Raw genomic sequence first — 7206 nt, 5'->3', positions numbered from 1 at the left:
AAATACGACATATTGAACCGGAAGCTTCCGCAATAGATGGTTATGCAGACAAATGTTTTGCAAATCTTGAATCGATGGATAATTTCTCAAACTGTTTTCCTTGATTCGTTTTAAAATCTCTCCAAGTTGAACTCTTGGTACTGTCCGATTTATCTCACATAAAAACGGGCTACTTTTTATAATTACACCTGCATATTTGTGGCATCCGGGAAATAAATAGCACATGCATAAGGTCTCCAATATGGTACTAAAACTCTGATCGTTTTATAGTAAATGCGACCTGCTGATAAAATAAAATCAAAATTGTGGTATTTAATGAAAAAACATATAAAATTGATGATTATTACAAGTCTCATCTTCAAATCAATTGTATACATATATTTAATTATGTACAAAAGTTAATGCCTTCATATTTAATCTTTTGTTTTCTGTATATTAATTTAACTATACAACATCCCATGGTGGATTGTGTAACCAATCACATCGCTCCCAGCGACAACATTCCATGGTGCACTACACTGTGCAACCAATCACATCGCTCCCAGCGACAACATTCCATGGTGCACTACACTGTGCAACCAATCACATCGCTCCCAGCGACAACATTCCATGGTGCACTACACTGTGCAACCAATCACATCGCTCCCAGCGATCTAATAAAATAAATTTCATACATACCATTTCAAACTCATCTGTAACTCCTATCACTCTTCGTGACAAAATCATCTCACTGCGAGAAGATTTAAACATATGTTGTTTCCATGTCTCAAATCTAGTACAAGTCTTACAAATTCTTTACTTGAACTTTGTACTGAAACAGTAATCAGATTTTATGTTCTAAATTCACTGTGTTCAAACGAACATAAAGTATTTATGTGCTAAATCTCTCTAGATTTTTGTAAAGCATACATATCTGAGCACATTTAGATATGTACCTTTATACGATAAAGGCATAATAGAAAACTAAATACATATTTAGGTACTGTTAGGCGCAATGACCATCTCAATTTTAATAACTATAGATCCAGAGATCACAATATTTCTAATATCAAACACCATTAACAGTTCATGTTTTGAATACGGCAACCATGCATCTACGAAAACAAATCCCGGTTTATAAACATCACACAATCAACAATACCGGTAAAAGACAGCAATCAAACATCTACAAAATATATACAAAACACATTAATTCTTTACATACAACTTCAATACATTAAAAAAACAGAATTCTTAATGAAATTTAAATTAAACTTCAATACAAAGGAAACGTACGATAATGGTCACTGCCCAAACCTCGATAGTTAAATCTCGTGCAAACTTTCATTATATACTGACCGCCAAAACCGGTTTACAACTATTGTGAAAACACAATAGAAAAATTACATACTTCAAAAATCATACGCGAACCGCACATAAATATATTTATGTTCTAAATTCACTGTGTTCAAACGAACATAAAGTATTTATGTGCTAAATCTCTCTAGATTTTTGTAAAGCATACATATCTGAGCACATTCAGATATGTACCTTTATACGATAAAGGCATAATAGAAAACTAAATACATATTTAGGTACTGTTAGGCGCAATGACCATCTCGACGCACAAAGAAAGCAAACTTGATGTTAAGTACATATTATATACCAAGATTTTGAGATACTGACAAACGCTTCTGTAAACTTTCGAATACATAGCCATCTTTAGCTTGGTCGGATTTCCACCGACCATGTATTTTAAATAATCTATCGGAAATATTGTTTTGAGCGGCAGCTGTTGCACCACCCGATCTAAAACTATGCAGACCAAAATCTTTAGCGTTACAACCAATCTCTGATATTGCACATTTGATCAATTCTCTCGCTCTGGTATACGACAAACTATCGTTTTTCTTCCTTAAAACAAAATTGTTTGATTTCTTTAAAAATGACAAAGGTCTAAAAATATACATATCTGAAGACAAATCAATATTTGCTTCTTTTAAATAACAGTCTAATATTGTACATGGACATTGTGGAGTGTCAAGCTTTGATATCAATACATGTCTGCCTTTCCTGTAACAGTCTGTTTTACTCTTCTCAATAAAAATGTCTATATATTGATTACAAACTGAAATGTGCCTTGCCTTTTTACTACAAAGTTCTTGATACCTTAAAAATCCGGTATAAGATAGTGCACACATTGTTAATAGGCGTAAATCTTTTAGAGAACGACCAATTGAATTGTACTTCGAAAATAATTTGATCATAATCTCAGAAGTAACTGGACTCTTTTTCTCTATAGGTCTGTTCAATTTTCTTCTTGATGCTTCTACGATCAATCTAACCATTTCAGAATCACATGGATTAGCTACCCCAGCAAGATTATGTGCCCATTTAATTCCATAAAAAGCGGATTCTATAACGCTATAATGATTAGCTGATTGAATTAAATTTTGTAAATATAGACCTACATATAATTCTTGACAGGGTAATACACATTTAATTTCAGAGTATTTTTCAGTCCATTTAACGAATCTTTTAAAATATCCAGCATATTTTTCTACTGTAGATTTTGCACGAGCATCAAGAATGGTTGAAGATAAACTATTAAACAATGCTTTAAGTTCAGGATGTTTAATCTGTTCGTTCTGTGACCAAAATCCAACCGAAAATATTGTCTGCAAAATATATACACAATATAAAGTTATAAATATAAAAGACACTACCTTGAAACTATATCCATACTATAGTCCGGTGACTTGGTAAAACAATGCAATCTATAACAATAGTCCAGCGACCAATAAAATGAGGGTCCAGTGACCAAAAAAGGCAGTCCAATGCGTGTATACAGTAACACCATAGCAAAATGCAATACCCAGTGGTAATATAAATCTGTAAAATAAATATACATATTACACAACCGAAGCATTTAAGCGTACAGCTAATATTTTCCCGTGAAATTGGCCATTAGCAAACAAAGAGTTTAAATTGTTACCAGCAACAAAAATTCTTTCCGCTTCATGAAATTCTAAAACATCAACAACATAACAAGCGTATTCTGAGTTCTGTTTAAAAATCAAAGGCCAAAATGCAGCAGACTGCCATTTAGGAACAACAAGTGTACCCTCTGCTCCACAAGAAACTAAATGGTCAATACAGTTACTAACTAGACTAATTGGCGGAACTAACCAGTTGTTCTCGCCATGCCAGTTGCAAGTGAATGCATCTATCGCTGATGTTGTAGGATTCCAATATTTCGAATTAAACCTAGTCAGCTTTGTATTATGCATGTTAGCAAACCTATCAACAGTGAATGGTCCCCAGATGCTATTCAAAAAATCGAAAAATTCAAAAGATATGCCCCAATCATCAATGTCAATAATTCTACTCAAAGCATCAGCCTTTTCGTTTTCCTCTCTAGGAATCCATTGTGCATATAATGAAATATTGCACGACACACAAGTATTAAAAATTGATAAAGCTAAACCTTGCAAGTGTGATAATTTGCTTCCTTTCTTAATAATACTAACAGCATTTTGATTATCTGTGAAAAAAGTAACTGAACTGTGTTCTAATACTTTCGCAAAACTATCTAATGTTAATTCAATTGCTTTGATTTCTCTCCAAGTGGAGCTTTTTGTTGCCTCTGTCACAGACCACTGTCTGTGTGCAATATAATCAGTACCTTGCAAATAACCTCCTGCACCTATATCACTAGCATCAGTGAAAACATTAAATTCAGAATTATTCCGTAATAACGGTACTGGCTTCAAACAGTGAATATTTTGCTTCCAAAACATAATTTCTTGAATACTATCTGAGTGTTGTCTCAAATCAACGTACTGATCCCAGTCTTGTCTTAAATTTATAACAGAAAAAGTACACCTGGTCATAATTTGAGTAACATTTCCAATAGCTGGTGAAAAGGAAATTATTTTTCCACATAATTTAGCTAATAACCTAATTTTAACTTTAAAAGCTTTAGACAGAATTACATCAATCAAATTGATAAAATTTTCTATTTTAATTAACGGCAACTCCATCAAAGAACTTTTCAAATTCCAAGTGAAACCAAGCCAAACTAAAGTTTGAACAGGTGTCCATATACACTTGTCCTTGTTTGGAACAAAACCTGACAATATCAAATCGTTTTTGACCCTCACAGATTGTTCACAGCATAGCTTTTCAGTCTCCGCTAAACATAAACCATCATCTAAATACACTGTAATTTTGATACCGTCTTTGCGCCAGTGAGCAATTAAAGGTCTTACAACTTTAGTGAATACGTACCCCGCTGAACAGAGGCCAAACGGTAAAACTGTAAAAACAAAATATTTTACCGTTTCACCAAACTTCCAAGAAAAGCCCAAATATTTCTGATGATTGGGGAAAATGTTTATGTGATGATATCCTGCTTTTAAATCAAAAGCAAATCCAAAACAATCGCTTGTCAAAAACTGACTGGCAGTTTTCCAGTCCTCAAACTTTATCTTACTATAAACAACTTGTTTGTTTACGTGTCTCAAGTCTAAAATTAGACGACCTTTACCTGATGAATTAATCGATACAGTTAACGGGTTAACAACATGCGGTCTGTTCGATACCTCTTCTATCAAGCTAGCATCAATTAATTCCTGAACTGCCTTTTCTACAAAATCTTTATGTTCTAAAGCAGATTTATTATTTCTTAGCAAAACGCTCTCTGGTTCGTTAATTAAAGGTATTTTATAACCATTCTCAATTAAATCTAAAATAAACTTTGAAGCATTAATATTTTTCCAAAAATCTAAAGAATTTTTCAGTCTATTTTTAACGTTAATACAAGAGGTACCAGATTCATAATCATAAAAAGAGTCAAAATTGTCTACATTCTGTACCTTAAGAATATCTGGAGATCTCTCAGTTTGGTGCTCCTCTGGAAGCTGCTGAATTTCCCCCTTTTTTACAGTCTTTTGCCCAATGTCCATACAGACCACAGTTGTAACAGATGTCCCTAGTTCTGTTCCGACGAGATGTAATGGGGGCGGCGGCCCCCGCGACAAGAAAGGGCTGTTGCTGTGAAAAACCACCATTATTACCATTGTGAGCAATACTAGACGGACTACCAGCAGATTCCGCGGGTCTTTTCTTTATGTTTTGACGCTTATCCTGCTTCACAGTTTTCAATTTCTTTACTGCTCTGCCATCAGCCGCCCGAATGCGCTTCTCATCCTCTGAATCACTAGCCACGTCATCCGACAAATACTCGTCCACAGTTTTCCACCCACCTTCAGATTTATCGGCTATACGAATCAGCTTATTCCTTTTCTTCAAAGATTGACCAGATTCTTTCAACACTTTAACGGCCTTGTCATATCTCCGGTGCTCTATACAGTCTACAGCAATATCAATATTGTCTAACAAATCAGAATTCAAATCAAACTGCACTTTGTTACCCTTGAACTTGAAAGAACTCTCAGATTTCTGTACCTTTCGTGCAAGATCATGTGTGGTATCTGCAAAATTTCTCTCGATTCCCGTCAACTTTCTGGTAAAATAAGTTTTCATCAGCGACAACAAATCAGCATTTGTAATTTCATCAGAAGCAGCTTGACCCGGCATCTCTACATCTTCCATATCAAGTAGTTTATCAGGCTCGATATCAGACATAACGAAATTAAACTTCAATACAAAGGAAACTTACGATAATGGTCACTGCCCAAACCTCGATAGTTAAATCTCGTGCAAACTTTCATTATATACTGACCGCCATAACCGGTTTACAACTATTGTGAAAACACAATAGAAAAATTACATACTTCAAAAATCATACGCGAACCGCACATAAATATATTTATACAAAAGGTGGACACTGTAATATTTAGTGATCATTTCATCTATCAACTTTTAAATAAAAGTTGCATGCTTAAAAGCTGATTTGTTTTTCATATTTAATGAACTCAACATGGTTCACATGATGATTATTACAAGTCTCATCTTCAAATCAATTGTATACATATATTTAATAATGTACAAAAAGTTAATGCCTTCATATTTAATCTTTTGTTTTCTGTATATTAATTAAACTATACAACATCCCATGGTGCATTGTGCAACCAATCACATCGCTCCCAGCGACAACATTCCATGGTGCACTACACTGTGCAACCAATCACATCGCTCCCAGCGACAACCTTCCATGGTGCACTACACTGTGCAACCAATCATATCGCTCCCAGCGACAACATTCCATGGTGCACTACACTGTGCAACCAATCACATCGCTCCCAGCGACAACATTCCATGGTGCACTACACTGTGCAACCAATCACATCGCTCCCACCGATCTAATAAAATAAATTTCATACATACCATTTCAAACTCATCTGTAACTCGTATCACTCTCCGTGACAAAATCATCTCACTGCGAGAAGATTTAAACATATGTTGTTTCCATGTCTCAAATCTCGTACAAGTCTTACAAATTCTTTACCTGAACTTTGTACTGAAACAGTAATCAGATTTATACAAAAGGTGGACACTGTAATATTTAGTGAGCATTTCATCTATCAACTTTTAAATAAAAGTTGCATGCTTAAAAGCTGATTTGTTTTTCATATTAAAATGATTCACATGGTTCAGTATTGAATGTAAATATATAACCAAATTCTGTAGTATTTTAAAATAAAATCATAAACCTGTAAAACGGTTTAAAAAAAAAAAAAGAACACAAATATATTGATTTTCGCTTCTAACTTAATAATACGTTCCAGGCATGATTTCAGAATGTAAATAAAGTCAACATTATACTCAACTCCGTCATGTGAAAACATGTTCCTCTTTCGCATCGTTTCTTTTCCCTCGGCTAATTCCTCCAACGCCTGTACGTACAATAAACATAGCAGCAACTGCACATATACCTATGTGACCAACTTCAATCCGACGTAACTGCGAGCACCTTCGATACTAATACATTTATATCCCAAACTTTATATAGTACCTTTAAACCCCACCCATAAAACCGCCAAAACTTTCCTCGTGCCTCCTGCACCTAACATCAAACTTATAAATAGTACATACTGTTACAAAACCAGTATCCGAACTAGTTATACTAGTTCCCATCTGTAAATATTAACTACAAATAGCAAACGGGAAAAACCCTATTTCAAACGAAATAAAATACATATAAGACGTTTTATAGGATCCCCTATTGTTTGTTAATCAAGTATATACTAAAGGGCGTTCTAC

General features: G+C 34.4%; 1 long non-coding RNA gene across 1 annotated transcript; it reads right to left on the bottom strand.

Annotated features, from left to right (window-relative positions):
- Positions 1 to 836: 836 nt before the first annotated feature.
- Positions 837 to 5809, bottom strand: LOC143079721 (uncharacterized). The gene is made up of 3 exons (XR_012979467.1): positions 4857 to 5809; positions 2706 to 2871; positions 837 to 1165 (listed from the first exon to the last, which is right to left on the bottom strand). It is a non-coding gene; the product is annotated as an uncharacterized LOC143079721 (long non-coding RNA).
- Positions 5810 to 7206: the final 1397 nt, after the last annotated feature.

The sequence above is a fragment of the Mytilus galloprovincialis genome, chromosome 6, assembly GCF_965363235.1.
Source record: "Mytilus galloprovincialis chromosome 6, xbMytGall1.hap1.1, whole genome shotgun sequence".
NCBI lineage: Eukaryota > Metazoa > Mollusca > Bivalvia > Mytilida > Mytilidae > Mytilus > Mytilus galloprovincialis.
The sequence above is the reverse complement of the archived record's forward strand: the minus strand, read 5'-3'. Positions and strand labels throughout refer to the sequence as shown.